Source organism: Scyliorhinus torazame, chromosome 4 (assembly GCF_047496885.1).
Source record: "Scyliorhinus torazame isolate Kashiwa2021f chromosome 4, sScyTor2.1, whole genome shotgun sequence".
Taxonomy (NCBI): Eukaryota; Metazoa; Chordata; class Chondrichthyes; order Carcharhiniformes; family Scyliorhinidae; genus Scyliorhinus; species Scyliorhinus torazame.
In genome coordinates this window covers 374,923,781-374,947,155 of record NC_092710.1, presented here as the reverse complement: position 1 = coordinate 374,947,155, position 23,375 = coordinate 374,923,781, and positions in this window count along the sequence as shown.

The following is a 23,375-nucleotide window of genomic DNA, read 5'->3' as shown; positions in this document are numbered from 1 at the left end:
TCACTCACAAACTATCCTCACTCACAATCCTCACTCACACACTATCCTCACTCACACACAATCCTCACTCACACACCTCACCACTCACAACCCACTCACACACAATCCCACTCACAACCTCACTCACACTCACACACTATCCTCACTCACAATCCTCACTCACACACTATCCTCACTCACAATCCTCACTCACACACTATCCTCACTCACTCACAATCCTCACTCACTCACAATCCTCACTCACACACTATCCTCACTCACTCACAATCCTCACTCACTCACAATCCTCACTCACACACTATCCTCACTCACAATCCTCACTCACACACTATCCTCACTCACAATCCTCACTCACACACTATCCTCACTCACAATCCTCACTCACACACTATCCTCACTCACTCACAATCCTCACTCACTCACAATCCTCACTCACACACTATCCTCACTCACAATCCTCACTCACACACTATCCTCACTCACAATCCTCACTCACTCACAATCCTCACTCACACACTATCCTCACTCACACACTATCCTCACTCACTCACAATCCTCACTCACTCACAATCCTCACTCACTCACAATCCTCACTCACACACTATCCTCACTCACAATCCTCACTCACACACTATCCTCACTCACAATCCTCACTCACTCACAATCCTCACTCACACACTATCCTCACTCACACACTATCCTCACTCACTCACAATCCTCACTCACTCACAATCCTCACTCACTCACAATCCTCACTCACACACTATCCTCACACACTATCCTCACTCACACACTATCCTCACTCACAATCCTCACTCACACACTATCCTCACTCACAATCCTCACTCACACACTATCCTCACTCACAATCCTCACTCACACACTATCCTCACTCACTCACAATCCTCACTCACACACTATCCTCACTCACTCACAATCCTCACTCACTCACAATCCTCACTCACACACTATCCTCACTCACTCACAATCCTCACTCACACACTATCCTCACTCACACACTATCCTCACTCACTCACAATCCTCACTCACACACTATCCTCACTCACTATCCTCACTCACACACTATCCTCACTCACTCACAATCCTCACTCACTCACAATCCTCACTCACTCACAATCCTCACTCACACACTATCCTCACTCACAATCCTCACTCACACACTATCCTCACTCACAATCCTCACTCACTCACAATCCTCACACACTATCCTCACTCACACACTATCCTCACTCACTCACAATCCTCACTCACACACTATCCTCACTCACAATCCTCACTCACACACTATCCTCACTCACAATCCTCACTCACACACTATCCTCACTCACTATCCTCACTCACACACTATCCTCACTCACAATCCTCACTCACACACTATCCTCACTCACTCACAATCCTCACTCACACACTATCCTCACTCACACACTATCCTCACTCACAATCCTCACTCACTCACAATCCTCACTCACAATCCTCACTCACACACTATCCTCACTCACACACTATCCTCACTCACACACTATCCTCACTCACAATCCTCACTCACACACTATCCTCACTCACTCACAATCCTCACTCACACACTATCCTCACTCACTCACTATCCTCACTCACTCACAATCCTCACTCACACACTATCCTCACTCACAATCCTCACTCACACACTATCCTCACTCACACACTATCCTCACTCACACACTATCCTCACTCACACACTATCCTCACTCACAATCCTCACTCACACACTATCCTCACTCACTCACAATCCTCACTCACACACTATCCTCACTCACAATCCTCACTCACACACTATCCTCACTCACAATCCTCACTCACTCACAATCCTCACTCACACACTATCCTCACTCACAATCCTCACTCACACACTATCCTCACTCACAATCCTCACTCACACACTATCCTCACTCACAATCCTCACTCACACACTATCCTCACTCACAATCCTCACTCACACACTATCCTCACTCACTCACAATCCTCACTCACTCACAATCCTCACTCACTCACAATCCTCACTCACACACTATCCTCACTCACAATCCTCACTCACTCACAATCCTCACTCACACACTATCCTCACTCACAATCCTCACTCACACACTATCCTCACTCACTCACAATCCTCACTCACTCACAATCCTCACTCACACACTATCCTCACTCACAATCCTCACTCACACACTATCCTCACTCACAATCCTCACTCACACACTATCCTCACTCACAATCCTCACTCACAATCCTCACTCACACACTATCCTCACTCACAATCCTCACTCACACACTATCCTCACTCACACACTATCCTCACTCACACACTATCCTCACTCACAATCCTCACTCACTCACAATCCTCACTCACTCACAATCCTCACTCACTCACAATCCTCACACACACACTATCCTCACTCACTCACAATCCTCACTCACACACTATCCTCACTCACACACTATCCTCACTCACTCACAATCCTCACTCACACACTATCCTCACTCACAATCCTCACTCACTCACAATCCTCACTCACTCACAATCCTCAATCACACACTATCCTCACTCACAATCCTCACTCACACACTATCCTCACTCACTCACAATCCTCACTCACACACTATCCTCACTCACAATCCTCACTCACACACTATCCTCACTCACAATCCTCACTCACTCACAATCCTCACTCACACACTATCCTCACTCACAATCCTCACTCACACACTATCCTCACTCACAATCCTCACTCACACACTATCCTCACTCACAATCCTCACTCACACACTATCCTCACTCACAATCCTCACTCACACACTATCCTCACTCACTCACAATCCTCACTCACTCACAATCCTCACTCACACACTATCCTCACTCACAATCCTCACTCACACACTATCCTCACTCACAATCCTCACTCACACACTATCCTCACTCACAATCCTCACTCACACACTATCCTCACTCACAATCCTCACTCACACACTATCCTCACTCACAATCCTCACTCACAATCCTCACTCACACACTATCCTCACTCACAATCCTCACTCACACACTATCCTCACTCACACACTATCCTCACTCACAATCCTCACTCACTCACAATCCTCACTCACTCACAATCCTCACTCACTCACAATCCTCACTCACACACTATCCTCACTCACTCACAATCCTCACTCACACACTATCCTCACTCACACACTATCCTCACTCACTCACAATCCTCACTCACACACTATCCTCACTCACAATCCTCACTCACTCACAATCCTCACTCACTCACAATCCTCAATCACACACTATCCTCACTCACAATCCTCACTCACACACTATCCTCACTCACTCACAATCCTCACTCACACACTATCCTCACTCACAATCCTCACTCACACACTATCCTCACTCACAATCCTCACTCACTCACAATCCTCACTCACTCACAATCCTCACTCTCACACTATCCTCACTCACACACTATCCTCACTCACTCACAATCCTCACTCACAATCCTCACTCACACACTATCCTCACTCACTCACAATCCTCACTCACACACTATCATCACTCACACACTATCCTCACTCACAATCCTCACTCACACACTATCCTCACTCACAATCCTCACTCACACACTATCCTCACTCACAATCCTCACTCACACACCATCCTCACTCACAATCCTCACTCACACACTATCCTCACTCACAATCTTCACTCACTCACAATCCTCACTCACTCACAATCCTCACTCACACACTATCCTCACTCACTCACAATCCTCACTCACACACTATCCTCACTCACACACTATCCTCACTCACTCACAATCCTCACTCACACACTATCCTCACTCACAATCCTCACTCACTCACAATCCTCACTCACACACTATCCTCACTCACAATCCTCACTCACACACTATCCTCACTCACAATCCTCACTCACTCACAATCCTCACTCACACACTATCCTCACTCACAATCCTCACTCACACACTATCCTCACTCACAATCCTCACTCACACACTATCCTCACTCACTCACAATCCTCACTCACTCACAATCCTCACTCACTCACAATCCTCACTCACACACTATCCTCACTCACAATCCTCACTCACTCACAATCCTCACTCACACACTATCCTCACTCACAATCCTCACTCACACACTATCCTCACTCACTCACAATCCTCACTCACTCACAATCCTCACTCACTCACAATCCTCACTCACACACTATCCTCACTCACAATCCTCACTCACACACTATCCTCACTCACTCACAATCCTCACTCACTCACAATCCTCACTCACTCACAATCCTCACTCACACACTATCCTCACTCACAATCCTCACTCACTCACAATCCTCACTCACACACTATCCTCACTCACAATCCTCACTCACACACTATCCTCACTCACAATCCTCACTCACACACTATCCTCACTCACTCACAATCCTCACTCACTCACAATCCTCACTCACACACTATCCTCACTCACTCACAATCCTCACTCACTCACAATCCTCACTCACACACTATCCTCACTCACAATCCTCACTCACACACTATCCTCACTCACAATCCTCACTCACACACTATCCTCACTCACAATCCTCACTCACACACTATCCTCACTCACTCACAATCCTCACTCACTCACAATCCTCACTCACACACTATCCTCACTCACAATCCTCACTCACACACTATCCTCACTCACAATCCTCACTCACTCACAATCCTCACTCACACACTATCCTCACTCACACACTATCCTCACTCACTCACAATCCTCACTCACTCACAATCCTCACTCACTCACAATCCTCACTCACACACTATCCTCACTCACAATCCTCACTCACACACTATCCTCACTCACAATCCTCACTCACTCACAATCCTCACTCACACACTATCCTCACTCACACACTATCCTCACTCACTCACAATCCTCACTCACTCACAATCCTCACTCACTCACAATCCTCACTCACACACTATCCTCACACACTATCCTCACTCACACACTATCCTCACTCACAATCCTCACTCACACACTATCCTCACTCACAATCCTCACTCACACACTATCCTCACTCACAATCCTCACTCACACACTATCCTCACTCACTCACAATCCTCACTCACACACTATCCTCACTCACTCACAATCCTCACTCACTCACAATCCTCACTCACACACTATCCTCACTCACTCACAATCCTCACTCACACACTATCCTCACTCACACACTATCCTCACTCACTCACAATCCTCACTCACACACTATCCTCACTCACTATCCTCACTCACACACTATCCTCACTCACTCACAATCCTCACTCACTCACAATCCTCACTCACTCACAATCCTCACTCACACACTATCCTCACTCACAATCCTCACTCACACACTATCCTCACTCACAATCCTCACTCACTCACAATCCTCACTCACACACTATCCTCACTCACACACTATCCTCACTCACTCACAATCCTCACTCACTCACAATCCTCACTCACACACTATCCTCACTCACACACTATCCTCACTCACAATCCTCACTCACACACTATCCTCACTCACAATCCTCACTCACACACTATCCTCACTCACAATCCTCACTCACACACTATCCTCACTCACTCACAATCCTCACTCACACACTATCCTCACTCACTCACAATCCTCACTCACTCACAATCCTCACTCACACACTATCCTCACTCACTCACAATCCTCACTCACACACTATCCTCACTCACACACTATCCTCACTCACTCACAATCCTCACTCACACACTATCCTCACTCACTATCCTCACTCACACACTATCCTCACTCACTCACAATCCTCACTCACTCACAATCCTCACTCACTCACAATCCTCACTCACACACTATCCTCACTCACAATCCTCACTCACACACTATCCTCACTCACTCACAATCCTCACTCACACACTATCCTCACTCACACACTATCCTCACTCGCTCACAATCCTCACTCACACACTATCCTCACTCACTCACAATCCTCACTCACTCACTCATTTCTCACTTCACCCCTGCAAACCCCTGCACTGCAACTTAAAGCCTCCGCTCCTACCCCACTATTCTTCCTATTAAAAAAAAAACCCTGCTTCTGGAGTGAGAACGAGGAGCTCCTTAATCCCCTTGCACTGTTTGATGTGAACAAAGAACAAAGAAATGTACAGCACAGGAACAGGCCCTTCGGCCCTCCAAGCCCGTGCCGACCATGTTGCCCGACTAAACTACAATCTTCTGCACTTCCTGGGTCCGTATCCCTCTATTCCCATCCTATTCATATATTTGTCAAGATGCCCCTTAAATGTCCCTATCGTCCCTGCTTCCACCACCTCCTCTGGTAGCGAGTTCCAGGCACCCACTACCCTCTGCGTAAAAAACTTCCCTCGTACATCTACTCTAAACCTTGCCCCTCGCACCTTAAACCTATGCCCCCTAGTAATTGACCCCTCTACCCTGGGGAAAAGCCTCTGACTATCCACTCTGTCTATGCCCCTCATAATTTTGTATACCTCTACCAGGTCGCCCCTCAACCTCCTTCGTTCCAGTGAGATCAAACCAAATTTATTCAACCGCTCCTCATAGCTAATGCCCTCCATACCAGGCAACATCCTGGTAAATCTCTTCTGCACCCTCTCTAAAGCCTCCACATCCTTCTGGTAGTGTGGGGACCAGAATTGAACACTATACTCCAAGTGTGGCCTAACTAAGGTTCTATACAGCTGCAACGTGACTTGCCAATTTTTATACACACTGATCCCTGCGGAACACCACTGGTCACAGCCCTCCAATTAGAAAAGCATCCTTCCATTGCTACTCTCTGCCTTCTATGACCTAGCCAGTTCTGTATCCACCTTGCCAGCTCACCCCTGATCCCGTGTGCCTTCACCTTTTGTACCAGTCTACCATGAGGGACCTTGTCAAAGGCCTTACTGAAGTCCATATAGACAACATCCACTGCCTTACCTGCATCAATCATCTTTGTGACCTCCTCGAAAAAGTCTATCAAGTTAGTGAGACACGACCTCCCCTTCACAAAACCGTGCTGCCTCTCTCTAATACGTCCACTTGCTTCCAAATGGGAGTAGATCCTGTCTCGAAGAATTCTCTCCAGTAATTTCCCTACCACTGACGTAAGGCTCACCGGTCTGTAGTTCCCTGGATTGTCCTTGCTACCCTTGTTAAACAAAGGAACAACATTGGCTATTCTCCAGTCCTCCGGGACATCACCTGAAGACAGTGAGGATCCAAAGATTTCTGTCAAGGCCTCAGCAATTTCCTCTCCAGCCTCCTTCAGTATTCTGGGGTAGATCCCATCAGGCCCTGGGGACTTACCCACCTTAATATTTTTCAAGACACCCAACACCTCGTCTTTTTGGATCTCAATGTGACCCAGGCTATCTACACACCCTTCTCCAGACTCAACATCCACCAATTCCTTCTCTTTGGTGAATACTGATGCAAAGTATTCATTTAGTACCTCGCCCATTTCCTCTGGCTCCACACATAGATTCCCTTGCCTATCCTTCGGTGGGCCAATCCTTTCCCTGGCTACCCTCTTGTTTTTTACGTATGTGTAAAAAGCCTTGGGATTTTCCTTAACCCTATTTGCCAATGACTTTTCGTGACCCCTTTTAGCCCTCCTGACTCCTTGCTTAAGTTCCTTCCTACTTTCCTTATATTCCACACAGGCTTCGTCTGTTCCCAGCCTTCTAGCCCTGACAAATGCCTCCTTTTTCTTTTTGACGAGGCCCACAATATCTCTCCTTATCCAAGGTTCCCGAAAATTGCCGTATTTATCCTTCTTCCTCTCAGGAACATGCCGGTCCTGAATTCCTTTCAACTGACACTTGAAAGCCTCCCACATGTCAGATGTTGATTTGCCCTCAAACATCTGCCCCCAATCTATGTTCTTCAGTTCCTGCCTAATATTGTTATAATTAGCCTTCCCCCAATTTAGCACATTCACCCTAGCTCCACTCTTATCCTTGTCCACCAGTACTTTAAAACTTACTGAATTGTGGTCACTGTTACCAAAATGCTCCCCTACTGAAACATCTACCACCTGGCCGGGCTCATTCCCCAATACCAGGTCCAGTACCGCCCCTTCCCTAGTTGGACTGTCTACATATTGTTTTAAGAAGCCCTCCTGGATGCTCCTTACAAACTCTGCCCCGTCTAAGCCCCTGGCACTAAGTGAGTCCCAGTCAATATTGGGGAAGTTGAAGTCTCCCATCACCACAACCCTGTTGTTTTTACTCTTTTCCAAAATCTGTCTACCTATCTGTTCCTCTATCTCTCGCTGTGTACAGAGTGGAGGGAACTTCACTCCGGGGGAGATTCTCCAGCCGATCGCTCGTGGTCAGATTCTCTGGCCAGCCCGCAAAGCACTCCACCCGTGGAGTGGGGGTGGCATCAATGGGAAATTCCACTGATCAGCGGCAGGAACACAGAACCCACCCCCAGCGAACGGCAAGGCTAAATTCTCCATCCTCACAACAGAGAATCCCAGCCCCGCTATCTCACCCCATGCTGTACCTGTCCTGGGAGTGTTTGATGGGGACAGTGTAGAGGGAGCTTTACTCTGTATCTATCCCCGTGCCGTACCTGTCCTGGGAGTGTTTGATGTGGACAGTGTAGAGGGAGCTTTACTCTGTATCTATCCCCGTGCCGTACCTGTCCTGGGAGTGTTTGATGGGGACAGTGTAGAGGAAGCTTTACTCTGTATCTAACGCCATGCTGTACCTGTCCTGGGAGTGTTTGATGGGGACAGTGTAGCGGGAGCTTTACTCTGTATCTAACGCCGTGCTGTACCTGTCCTGGGTGTTTTTGATGGGGACAGTGTAGAGGGAGCTTTACTCTGTATCTAACCCCGTGCTGTACCTGTCCTGGGAGTGTTTGATGGGGACAGTGCAGAGGGAGCTTTACTCTGTATCTAACCCTGTGCTGTACCTGTCCTGGGAGTGTTTGATGTGGACAGTGTAGAGGGAGCTTTACTCTGTATCTATCCCCGTGCTGTACCTGTCCTGGGAGTGTTTGAAGGGGACAGTGTAGAAGGAGCTTTACTCTGTATCTATCCCCGTGCTGTACCTGTCCTGGGAGTGTTTGATGGGGACAGTGTAGAAGGAGCTTTCCTCTGTATCTAATCCAACGCTGTACCTGTGATGGGGGTGTTTGATGGGGACAGTGTAGAGGGAGCTTTACTCTGTATCTAACCCCGTGCTGTACCTGTCCTGGGAGTGTTTGATGGGGACAGTGTAGAGGAAGCTTTACTCTGTATCTAACGCCATGCTGTACCTGTCCTGGGAGTGTTTGATGGGGACAGTGTAGTGGGAGCTTTACTCTGTATCTAACCCCATGCTGTACCTGTCCTGGGTGTTTTTGATGGGGACAGTGTAGAGGGTGCTTTACTCTGTATCTAACCCCGTGCTGTACCTGTCCTGGGAGTGTTTGATGGGGACAGTGTAGAGGGAGCTTTACTCTGTATCTAACCCCACGCTACCCCACGCTGTACCTGTGATGGGGGTGTTTGATGGGGACAGTATAGCGGGGGCTTTACTATGTATTTAACCCCGTACTTTACCTGTCCTGGGAGTGTTTGATGGGGACAGTGTAGAGGGAACTTTACTCTGTATTTAACCCGGTGCTGTACCTGTCTTGGGGGTGTTTGATGGGGACGGTGTAGAGGGAGCTTTACTCTGTATCTAACCCCGTGCTGTACCTGTCCTGGGAGTGTTTGATGGGGACAGTGTAGAGGGAACTTTACTCTGTATTTAACCCCGTGCTGTACCTGTCCTGGGAGTGTTTGATGGGGACAGTGTAGAGGGAACTTTACTCTGTATTTAACCCCGTGCTGTACCTGTCCTGGGAGTGTTTGATGTGGACAGTGTAGAGGGAGCTTTACTCTGTATCTATCCCCGTGCTGTACCTGTCCTGGGAGTGTTTGAAGGGGACAGTGTAGAGGGAGCTTTACTCTGTATCTATCCCCGTGCTGTACCTGTCCTGGGAGTGTTTGATGGGGACAGTGTAGAAGGAGCTTTACTCTGTATCTAACCCAACGCTGTACCTGTGATGGGGGTGTTTGATGGGGACAGTATAGCGGGGGCTTTACTCTGTATTTAACCCCGTACTTTACCTGTCCTCGCAGTGTTTGATGGGGACAGTGCAGAGTGAGCTTTACTCTGTATCTAACCCCGTGCTGTACCTGTCCTGGGAGTGTTTGATGTGGACAGTGTAGAGGGAGCTTTACTCTGTATCTATCCCCGTGCCGTACCTGTCCTGGGAGTGTTTGATGTGGACAGTGTAGAGGGAGCTTTACTCTGTATCTATCCCCGTGCCGTACCTGTCCTTGGAGTGTTTGATGGGGACAGTGTAGAGGAAGCTTTACTCTGTATCTAACGCCATGCTGTACCTGTCCTGGGAGTGTTTGATGGGGACAGTGTAGCGGGAGCTTTACTCTGTATCTAACGCCGTGCTGTACCTGTCCTGGGAGTGTTTGATGGGGACAGTGTAGAGGAAGCTTTACTCTGTATCTGACCCCACGCTACCCCACGCTGTACCTGTGATGGGGGTGTTTGATGGGGACAGTATAGCGGGGGCTTTACTATGTATTTAACCCCGTACTTTACCTGTCCTGGGAGTGTTTGATGGGGACAGTGCAGAGGGAGCTTTACTCTGTATCTAACCCCGTGCTGTACCTGTCCTGGGAGTGTTTGATGTGGACAGTGTAGAGGGAGCTTTACTCTGTATCTATCCCCGTGCCGTACCTGTCCTGGGAGTGTTTGATGTGGACAGTGTAGAGGGAGCTTTACTCTGTATCTATCCCCGTGCCGTACCTGTCCTGGGAGTGTTTGATGGGGACAGTGTAGAGGAAGCTTTACTCTGTATCTAACGCCATGCTGTACCTGTCCTGGGAGTGTTTGATGGGGACAGTGTAGCGGGAGCTTTACTCTGTATCTAACGCCGTGCTGTACCTGTCCTGGGAGTGTTTGATGGGGACAGTGTAGAGGGAGCTTTACTCTGTATCTGACCCCACGCTACCCCACGCTGTACCTGTGATGGGGGTGTTTGATGGGGACAGTATAGCGGGGGCTTTACTATGTATTTAACCCCGTACTTTACCTGTCCTGGGAGTGTTTGATGGGGACAGTGTAGAGGGAGCTTTACTCTGCATCTAACCCCATGCTGTACCTGTCCTGTGGGTGTTTGATGGGGACAGTGTAGAGGGAGCTTTACTCTGCATCTAACCCCATGCTGTACCTGTCCTGGGAGTGTTTGATGGGGACAGTGTCGAGGGGGCTTTACTCTGTATCTATCCCCGTGCTGTAACTGGACTAGGAGTGTCTCATGGGGACAGTGTAGCGGGAGCTTTACTCTGTATCTAACCCCGTGCTATACCTGTGATGGGGGTGTTTGATGGGGACAGTGTAGAGGGAGCTTTACTCTGTATCTAACCCAGTGCTGTACCTGTCGTGGGAGTGTTTGATGGGGACAGTGTGGAGGGAGCTTTACTCTGTATCTAACCCCGTGCTGTACCTGTCCTGGGAGTGTTTGATGGGGACAGTGTAGAGGGAGCTTTACTCTGTATCTAACACCGTGCTGTACCTGTCCTGGGAGTGTTTGATGGGGACAGTGTAGATGGAGCTTTACTCTGTATCTATCCCCGTGCTGTTTCTACTTTGGGAGTGTTTGATGGGGACAGTGTAGAGGGAGCTTTACTCTGCATCTAACCCCGTGCTGTACCTGCCCTGGGAGTGTTTGATGGCGACAGTGTAGAGGGAGCTTTACTCTGTATCTAACACCGTGCTGTACCTGTCCTGGGAGTGTTTGATGGGGACAGTGTAGATGGAGCTTTACTCTGTATCTATCCCCGTGCTGTTTCTACTTTGGGAGTGTTTGATGGGGACAGTGTAGAGGGAGCTTTACTCTGCATCTAACCCCGTGCTGTACCTGTCCTGGGAATGTTTGATGGGGACAGTGTAGTGGGAGCTTTACTCTGTATCTAACCCCATGCTGTAACTGAACTGGGAGTATTTGATGGGGACAGTGCAGAGGGAGCTTTACTCTGTATCTAACCCCGTGCTGTACCTGTCCTGGGAGTGTTTGATGGGGACAGTGTAGTGGGAGCTTTACTCTGTATCTAATCCCATGCTGTACCTGTCCTGGGAGTGTTTGGTGGGGACAGTGTTGAGGGAGCTTTACTCTGTATCTAACCCCATGCTGTAACTGAACTGGGAGTATTTGATGGGGACAGTGCAGAGGGAGCTTTACTCTGTATCTAACCCCGTGCTGTACCTGTCCTGGGAGTGTTTGATGGGGACAGTGTAGAGGGAGCTTTACTCTGTATCTAACCTCGTGCTGTACCTGTCCTGGGACTGTTTGATGGGGACAGTGTAGAGGGAGCTTTACTCTGTATCTAACTCCATGCTGTACCTGTCCTGGGAGTGTTTGATGGGGACAGTGTAGAGGGAGCATTACTCTGTATCTAACCCCGTGCTGTACCTGTCCTGGGAGTGTTTGATGGGGACAGTGTAGAGGGAGGTTTACTGTGAGGTTAAAGTGAGTGCGGCTGGACTCACTTTGGAGCGTCCGCGATGCTGAGGACGTCGTGGATAGCACGTTTAGCGAGTTGGTCACACCGCAGGTGAAAGGTACTGAGGGAGATAGTAAATGGGTGACCAAAAGACAGAGCAAGAGTAGGAAGGCAGTGCACGTGTCCTCTGCGGTCATCTCCCTGCAAAACAGATATACCGCTTTGGATACTGTTGAGGGAGATGCTCACCAGGGGAAGGCAGCAGCAGCCAGCTTCATGGCACTGGCTCGGCTGCGCAGCTGGGCAGGAAGATGAATGGCAGGGCTATAGTGATAGGGGACTCAATTGTAAGGGGAATAGACAGGCGGTTCTGCGGACGCAATCGAGACTCCAGGATGGTATGTTGCCTCCCTGGTGCCAGGGTCAAGGATGTCTCGGAGCGGCTGCAGGACATTCTGGGGGGGAGGGTGAACAGCCAGCTGTCGTGGTGCACATAGGCACCAACGATATAGGTATAAAACGGGACAAGGTCCTACAAGCTGAATTTAGGGAGCTAGGAGATAAACTAAAAAGTAGGACTTCAAAGGTAGTAATCTCAGGATTGCTACCAGTGCCACAAGCTAGTCAGAGTTGGAATGTCAGGATAGAGAGGATGAATACGTGGCTCGAGAGATGGTGCAAGAGGGAGGGATTCAAATTCCTGGGACATTGGAACCGGTTCTGGGGGAGGTGGGACCAGTACAAACCGGACGGTCTGCCCTGGGCAGGACTGAAACCGATGTCCTAGAGCTTTGCTAGAGTTGTTGGGGAGGGTTTAAACTAATGAGGCAGGGGGATGGGAACCGATGCAGGAAATTGGAAGGTAGTAAAACAGGGACAGAAATAAAAGGCAGTAAGGGGGAAAGTGTAAGGCAGAGAAGCCATAGTCAAAAATCAAAAAGGGCGACAGTACAAGGTACAGTGACTGAGGGGAGCTCAGTGAATAGGACCAGGAATACTAAAATGAATAAAACGGGAAGTGAAAACATTAATGGTAAGCGACGCGGCAGGTTGTTACAGGAAGATATGGGTTCGACGACAAGGAAAATTAGGAGTAAGGTTAAGAGGAAATATAACTTAGGAGAGGTTACTGATCGAGATGTTAAGATTAAGAACAGAGGTAAAAAAGCCAACATAAGTGTACTTTACCTGAATGCTCGTAGTATTCGGAATAAGGTAAATGAGTTGATGGCGCAAATCATCGTGAATGACTATGATTTAGTGGCCATTACTGAAACATGGTTAAAGGATGGTCATGACTGGGAGTTAAATATCCGAGGGTATCAAACTCTTCGGAAGGACAAAGTGGATGGTGAGGGAGGTGGTGTAGCTCTGTTATTTAAGGGTGACATCCGGGCAACAGTAAGGGATGACATTGGTGCTATGGAGGATAAGGTTGAATCCATTTGGGTGGAAATCAGGAATAGTAAGGCGAAAAAGTCACTGATAGGAGTAATCTATAGGCCACCAAATAGTAACATTATGGTGGGGCAGGCAATAAACAAAGAAATAACAGATGCATGTAGAAATGGTACAACAGTTATCATGGGGGATTTTAATCTACATGTTGATTGGTTTAACCAGGTCGGTCAAGGCAGCCTTGAGGAGGAGTTTATAGAATGTATCCGCGATAGTTACCTAGAACAGTATGTAATGGAACCTACGAGGGAACAAGCGGTCCTAGATCTGGTCCTGTGTAATGAGACAGGATTGATTCAGAATCTCATAGTTAGGGATGCTCTCGGAAGGAGCGATCACAATATGGTGGAATTTAAAATACAGATGGAGGGTGAGAAGGTAAAATCAAGCACTAGTGTTTTGTGCTTAAACAAAGGAGATTACAATGGGATGAGAGAAGAACTAGCTAAGGTAGACTGGGAGCAAAGACTTTATGGTGAAACAGTTGAGGAACAGTGGAGAACCTTCCAAGTGATTTTTCACAGTGCCCAGCAAAGGTTTATACCAACAAAAAGGAAGGACGGTAAAAAGAGGGAAAATCGACCGTGGATATCTAAGGAAATAAGGGAGAGTATCAAATTGAAGGAAAAAACATACAAAGTGGCAAAGATCAGTGGGAGAGTAGAGGACTGGGAAATCTATAGGGGGCAACAGAAAGCTACTAAAAAAGCTATAAAGAAAAGTAAGATAGATTATGAGAGTAAACTTGCTCAGAATATAAAAACAGATAGTAAAAGTTTCTACAAATACATAAAACAAAAAAGAGTGGCTAAGGTAAATATTGGTCCTTCAGAGGATGAGAAGGGAGATTTAATAATGGGAGATGAAGAAATGGCTGAGGAACTGAACAGGTTTTTTGGGTCGGTCTTCACAGTGGAAGACACAAATAACATGCCAGTGACTGATGGAAATGAGGCTATGACAAGTGAGGACCTTGAGAGGATTGTTCTCACCAAGGAGGTAGTGATGGGCAAGCTAATGGGGCTAAAGGTAGACAGGTCTCCTGGACCTGATGGAATGCATCCCAGAGTGCTAAAAGAGATGGCTAGGGAAATTGCAAATGCACTAGTGATAATTTACCAAAATTCACTAGACTCTGGGGTGGTCCCGGCGGATTGGAAATTAGCAAACGTGACACCACTGTTTAAAAAAGGAGGTAGGCAGAAAGCGGGTAATTATAGGCCAGTGAGCTTAACTTCGGTAGTAGGGAAGATGCTGGAATCTATCATCAAGGAAGAAATAGCGAGGCATTTGGATGGAAATTGTCCCATTGGACAGACGCAGCATGGGTTCATAAAGGGCAGGTCGTGCCTAACTAATTTAGTGGAATGTTTTGAGGACATTAACAGTGCGGTAGATAACGGGGAGCCAATGGATGTGGTATAACTGGATTTCCAGAAAGCTTTTGACAAGGTGCCACACAAAAGGTTGTTGTATAAGATCAAGATGCATGGCATTAAGGGGAAAGTAGTAGCATGGATAGAGGATTGGTTAATTAATAGAAAGCAAAGAGTGGGGATTAATGGGTGTTTCTCTGGTTGGCAATCAGTAGCTAGTGGTGTCCCTCAGGGATCAGTGTTGGGCCCACAACTGTTCACAATTTACATAGATGATTTGGAGTTGGGGACCAAGGGCAATGTGTCCAAGTTTGCAGACGACACTAAGATAAGTGGTAAAGCAAAAAGTGCAGAGGATACTGGAAGTCTGCAGAGGGATTTGGATAGGCTAAGTGAATGAGCTAGGGTCTGGCAGATGGAATACAATGTTGACAAATGTGAGGTTATCCATTTTGGTAGGAATAACAGCAAAAGGGATTATTATTTAAATGATAAAATATTAAAACATGCTGCTGTGCAGAGAGACCTGGGTGTGCTAGTGCATGAGTTGCAAAAAGTTGGTTTTCAGATGCAACAGGTGATTAAGAAGGCAAATGGAATTTTGTCCTTAATTGTTAGAGGGATGGATTTTAAGACTAGGGAGGTTCTGCTGCAATTGTATCAGGTGTTAGTGAGGCCACACCTGGAGTATTGTGTTCAGTTTTGGTCTCCTTACTTGAGAAAGGACGTACTGGCACTGGAGGGTGTGCCGAGGAGATTCTCTAGGTTAATCCCAGAGCTGAAGAGGTTGGATTACGAGGAGAGGTTGAGTAGACTGGGACTGTACTCGTTTGAATTTAGAAGGATGAGGGGGGATCTTATAGAAACATATAAAATTATGAAGGGAATAGATAGGATAGATGCGGGCAGGTTGTTTCCACTGGTGGGTGAAAGCAGAACCAGGGGGCATAGCCTCAAAATAAGGGGAAGTAGATTTAGGGCTGAGTTTAGGAGGAACTTCTTCACCCAAAGGGTTGTGAATCTATGGAATTCCTTGCCCAGTGAAGTAGTAGAGGCTCCTTCATTAAATGTTTTTAAGATAAAGATAGATAGTTTTTTGAAGAATAAAGGAATTAAGGGTTATGGTGTTCGGGCCGGAAAGTGGAGCTGAGTCCACAAAAGATCAGCCATGATCTCATTGAATGGCTCGAGGGTCAGATGGCCTACTCCTGCTCCTAGTTCTTATGTTCTTATGTACTCTGTATCTAACCCCGTGCTGTGCCTGTCCTGGGAATGTTTGATGGGGACAGTGTAGAGGGAGCTTTACTCTGTATCTAACCCAGTGCTGTACCTGTCCTGGGAGTGTTTGATGGGGACAGTGTAGAGGGAGCTTTACTCTGTATCTAACCCCGTACTGTATCTGTCCCGGGAGTGTTTGATGTGGTCAGTGTAGAGGGAGCTTTACTCTGTATCTAACCCTGTGCTGTGCCTGTCCTGGGAATGTTTGATGGGGACAGTGTAGAGGGAGCTTTACTCTGTATCTAACCCCGTGCTGTACCTGTCCAAGGAGAGTTTGATGGGGTCAGTGTAGAGGGAGCTTTACTCTGTATCTAATCCCATGCTGTACCTGTCCTGGGAGTGTTTGATGGGGACAGTGTAGAGGGAGCTTTACTCTGTATCTAATTCCATGCTGTACCTGTCCTGGGAGTGTTTGATGGGGACAGTGTAGAAGGAGCTTTACTCTGTATCTAACCCCGAGTTGTCCTTGGCCTGGGAGTGTTTGATGGGGACAGTGTAGAGGGAGCTTTACTCTGTATCTAACCCCGTGCTGTACCTGTCCTGGGAGTGTTTGATGGGGACAGTGTAGAGGGAGGTTTACTGTGAGGTTAAAGTGAGTGCGGCTGGACTCACTTTGGAGCGTCCGCGATGCTGAGGACGTCGTGGATAGCACGTTTAGCGAGTTGGTCACACTGCAGGTGAAAGGTACTGAGGGAGATAGAAAATGGGTGACCAAAAGACAGAGCAAGAGTAGGAAGGCAGTGCACGTGTCCTCTGCGGTCATCTCCCTGCAAAACAGATATACCGCTTTGGATACTGTTGAGGGAGATGGCTCACCAGGGGAAGGCAGCAGCAGCCAGGTTCATGGCACCGTGGCTGGCTCGGCTGCGCAGCTGGGCAGGAAGATGAATGGCAGGGCTATAGTGATAGGGGACTCAATTGTAAGGGGAATAGACAGGCGGTTCTGCGGACGCAATCGAGACTCCAGGATGGTATGTTGCCTCCCTGGTGCCAGGGTCAAGGATGTCTCGGAGCGGCTGCAGGACATTCTGGGAGGGAGGGTGAACAGCCAGCTGTCGTGGTGCACATAGGCACCAACGATATAGGTAAAAAACGGGACAAGGTCCTACAAGCTGAATTTAGGGAGCTAGGAGTTAAAATAAAAAGTAGGACTTCAAAGGTAGTAATCTCAGGATTGCTACCAGTGCCACGAGCTAGTCAGAGTTGGAATGTCAGGATAGAGAGGATGAATACGTGGCTCGAGAGATGGTGCAAGAGGGAGGGATTCAAATTCCTGGGACATTGGAACCGGTTCTGGGGGAGGTGGGACCAGTACAAACCGGACGGTCTGCCCTGGGCAGGACTGGAACCGATGTCCTAGAGCTTTGCTAGAGCTGTTGGGAGAGTTTAAACTAATGTGGCAGGGGGGTGGGAACCGATGCAGGAAGTTGGAAGGTCGTAAAACAGGTACAGAAATAAAAGGCAGTAAGGGGGAAAGTGTAAGGCAGAGAAGCCATAGTCAAAAATCAAAAAGGGCGACAGTACAAGGTACAGTGACTGAGGGGAGCTCAGTGAATAGGACCAGGAATACTAAAAGAAATAAAACGGGAAGTGAAAACATTATTGGTAAGCGACGCGGCAGGTTGTTACAGGAAGATATGGGTTCGACGACAAGGAAAATTAGGAGTAAGGTTAAGAGGAAATATAACTTAGGAGAGGTTACTGATCGAGGTGTTAAGATTAAGAACAGAGGTAAAAAAGCCAACATAAGTGTACTTTACCTGAATGCTCGTAGTATTCGGAATAAGGTAAATGAGTTGATGGCGCAAATCATCGTGAATGACTATGATTTAGTGGCCATTACTGAAACATGGTTAAAGGATGGTCACGACTGGGAGTTAAATATCCGAGGGTATCAAACTCTTCGGAAGGACAAAGTGGATAGTAAGGGAGGTGGTGTAGCTCTGTTATTTAAGGGTGACATCCGGGCAACAGTAAGGGATGACATTGGTGCTATGGAGGATAAGGTTGAATCCATTTGGGTGGAAATCAGGAATAGTAAGGCGAAAAAGTCACTGATAGGAGTAATCTATAGGCCACCAAATAGTAACATCATGGTGGGGCAGGCAATAAACAAAGAAATAACAGATGCATGTAGAAATGGTACAACAGTTATCATGGGGGATTTTAATCTACATGTTGATTGGTTTAACCAGGTCGGTCAAGGCAGCCTTGAGGAGGAGTTTATAGAATGTATCCGCGATAGTTACCTAGAACAGTATGTAATGGAACCTACGAGGGAACAAGCGGTCCTAGATCTGGTCCTGTGTAATGAGACAGGATTGATTCAGAATCTCATAGTTAGGGATGCTCTCGGAAGGAGCGATCACAATATGGTGGAATTTAAAATACAGATGGAGGGTGAGAAGGTAAAATCAAGCACTAGTGTTTTGTGCTTAAACAAAGGAGATTACAATGGGATGAGAGAAGAACTAGCTAAGGTAGACTGGGAGCAAAGACTTTATGGTGAAACAGTTGAGGAACAGTGGAGAACCTTCCAAGTGATTTTTCACAGTGCCCAGCAAAGGTTTATACCAACAAAAAGGAAGGACGGTAAAAAGAGGGAAAATCGACCGTGGATATCTAAGGAAATAAGGGAGAGTATCAAATTGAAGGAAAAAACATACAAAGTGGCAAAGATCAGTGGGAGAGTAGAGGACTGGGAAATCTATAGGGGGCAACAGAAAGCTACTAAAAAAGCTATAAAGAAGAGTAAGATAGATTATGAGAGTAAACTTGCTCAGAATATAAAAACAGATAGTAAAAGTTTCTACAAATACATAAAACAAAAAAGAGTGGCTAAGGTAAACATTGGTCCTTTAGAGGATGAGAAGGGAGATTTAATAATGGGAGATGAGAAAATGGCTGAGGAACTGAACAGGTTTTTTGGGTCGGTCTTCACAGTGGAAGACACAAATAACATGCCAGTGACTGATGGAAATGAGGCTATGACAAGTGAGGACCTTGAGAGGATTGTTATCACCAAGGAGGTAGTGATGGGCAAGCTAATGGGGCTAAAGGTAGACAGGTCTCCTGGACCTGATGGAATGCATCCCAGAGTGCTAAAAGAGATGGCTAGGGAAATTGCAAATGCACTAGTGATAATTTACCAAAATTCACTAGACTCTGGGGTGGTCCCGGCGGATTGGAAATTAGCAAACGTGACACCACTGTTTAAAAAAGGAGGTAGGCAGAAAGCGGGTAATTATAGGCCAGTGAGCTTAACTTCGGTAGTAGGGAAGATGCTGGAATCTATCATCAAGGAAGAAATAGCGAGGCATTTGGATGGAAATTGTCCCATTGGACAGACGCAGCATGGGTTCATAAAGGGCAGGTCGTGCCTAACTAATTTAGTTGAATGTTTTGAGGACATTAACAGTGCGGTAGATAACGGGGAGCCAATGGATGTGGTATAACTGGATTTCCAGAAAGCTTTTGACAAGGTGCCACACAAAAGGTTGTTGCATAAGATCAAGATGCATGGCATTAAGGGGAAAGTAGTAGCATGGATAGAGGATTGGTTAATTAATAGAAAGCAAAGAGTGGGGATTAATGGGTGTTTCTCTGGTTGGCAATCAGTAGCTAGTGGTGTCCCTCAGGGATCAGTGTTGGGCCCACAACTGTTCACAATTTACATAGATGATTTGGAGTTGGGGACCAAGGGCAATGTGTCCAAGTTTGCAGACGACACTAAGATGAGTGGTAAAGCAAAAAGTGCAGAGGATACTGGAAGTCTGCAGAGGGATTTGGATAGGCTAAGTGAATGAGCTAGGGTCTGGCAGATGGAATACAATGTTGACAAATGTGAGGTTATCCATTTTGGTAGGAATAACAGCAAAAGGGATTATTATTTAAATGATAAAATATTAAAACATGCTGCTGTGCAGAGAGACCTGGGTGTGCTAGTGCATGAGTTGCAAAAAGTTGGTTTTCAGGTGCAACAGGTGATTAAGAAGGCAAATGGAATTTTGTCCTTCATTGCTAGAGGGATGGATTTTAAGACTAGGGAGGTTCTGCTGCAATTGTATCAGGTGTTAGTGAGGCCACACCTGCAGTATTGTGTTCAGTTTTGGTCACCTTACTTGAGAAAGGACGTACTGGCGCTGGAGGGTGTGCCGAGGAGATTCTCTAGGTTAATCCCAGAGCTGAAGAGGTTGGATTACGAGGAGAGGTTGAGTAGACTGGGACTGTACTCATTGGAATTTAGAAGGATGAGGGGGGATCTTATAGAAACATATAAGATTATGAAGGGAATAGACAGGATAGATGCGGGCAGGTTGTTTCCACTGGCGGGTGAAAGCAGAACTAGGGGGCATAGCCTCAAAATAAGGGGAAGTAGATTTAGGACTGAGTTTAGGAGGAACTTCTTCACCCAAAGGGTTGTGAATCTATGGAATTCCTTGCCCAGTGAAGCAGTAGAGGCTCCTTCATTAAATGTTTTTAAGATAAAGATAGATAGTTTTTTGAAGAATAAAGGAATTAAGGGTTATGGTGTTCAGGCCGGAAAGTGGAGCTGAGTCCACAAAAGATCAGCCATGATCTCATTGAATGGTGGAGCAGGCTCGAGGGGCCAGATGGTCTACTCCTGCTCCTAGTTCTTATGTTCTTATGTACTCTGTATCTAACCCCGTGCTGTGCCTGTCCTGGGAATGTTTGATGGGGACAGTGTAGAGGGAGCTTTACTCTGTATCTAACCCCGTGCTGTACCTGTCCTGGGAGTGTTTGATGGGGACAGTGTAGAGGGAGCTTTACTCTGTATCTAACCCCGTGCTGTACCTGTCCTGGGAATGTTTGATGGGGACAGTGTAGAGGGAGCTTTACTCTGTATCTAACCCCGTGCTGTACCTGTCCTGGGAGTGTTTGATGGGGACAGTGCAGAGGGAGCTTTACTCTGTATCTAACCCCGCGCTGTACCTGTCCTGGGGGTGTTTGATGGGGTCAGTGTAGAGGGAGCTTTACTCTGTATCTAACCCCGTGCTGTACCTGTCCTGGGAATGTTTGATGGGGACAGTGTAGAGGGAGCTTTACTCTGTATCTAACCCTGTGCTGTGCCTGTCCTGGGAATGTTTGATGGGGACAGTGTAGAGGGAGCTTTACTCTGTATCTAACCCTGTGCTGTGCCTGTCCTGGGAATGTTTGATGGGGACAGTGTAGAGGAAGCTTTACTCTGCATCTAACCCTGTGCTGTGCCTGTCCTGGGAATGTTTGATGGGGACAGTGTAGAGGGAGCTTTACTCTGTATCTAACCCTGTGCTGTGCCTGTCCTGGGAATGTTTGATGGGGACAGTGTAGAGGGAGCTTTACTCTGTATCTAACCCCGTGCTGTACCTGTCCAAGGAGAGTTTGATGGGGTCAGTGTAGAGGGAGCTTTACTCTGTATCTAATCCCATGCTGTACCTGTCCTGGGAGTGTTTGATGGGGACAGTGTAGAGGGAGCTTTACTCTGTATCTAATTCCATGCTGTACCTGTCCTGGGAGTGTTTGATGGGGACAGTGTAGAGGGAGCTTTACTCTGTATCTAACACCGTGCTGTATCTGTCCTGGGAGTGTTTGATGGGGACAGTGTAGAGGGAGCTTTACTCTGTATCTAACCCCGTGCTGTACCTGTCCTGGGGGTGTTTGATGGGGACAGTGTAGTGGGAGCTTTACTCTGTATCTAACCCTGTGCTGTACCTGTCCTGGGAGTGTTTGATGGGGACAGTGTAGTGGGAGCTTTACTCTGTATCTAACCCCATGCTGTACCTGTCCTGGGAGTGTTTGATGGGGACATTGTAGTGGGAGCTTTACTCTGTATCTAACCCTGTGCTGTACCTGTCCTGGGAGTGTTTGATGAGGACAGTGTAGAGGGAGCTTTACTCTGTATCTAACCTCGTACTGTACCTGTCCTGGGAGTGTTTGATGGGGACAGTGTAGAGGGAGCTTTACTCTGTATCTAACCCCGTACTGTACCTGTCCTGGGAGTGTTTGATGAGGACAGTGTAGAGGGAGCTTTACTCTGTATCTAACACCGTGCTGTACCTGTCCTGGGAGTGTTTGATGGGGACAGTGTAGAGGGAGCTTTACTCTGTATCTAACCCCGTGCTGTACCTGTCCTGGGAGTGTTTGATGGGGACAGTGTAGAGGGAGCTTTACTCTGTATCTAACCTCGTACTGTACCTGTCCTGGGAGTGTTTGATGGGGACAGTGTAGAGGGAGCTTTACTCTGTATCTAACCCCGTACTATACCTGTCCTGGGAGTGTTTGATGGGGACAGTGTAGAGGGAGCTTTACTCTGTATCTAACCCCGTGCTGTACCTGTCCTGGGAGTGTTTGATGGGGACAGTGTAGAGGGAGCTTTACTCTGTATCTAATCCCGTGCTGTACCTGTCCTCGGAGTGTTTGATGGGGACAATGTAGAGGGAGCTTTACTCTGTATCTAACCCCGTGCTATACCTGTCCTGGGAGTGTTTGATGGGGACAGTGTAGAGGGAGATTTACGCTGTACCTGTCGTGGGAGTGTTTGATGGGGACAGTGTAGAGGGAGCTTTACTCTGTATCTAACCCCATGTTGTACCTGTCGTGGGAGTGTTTGATGGGGACAGTG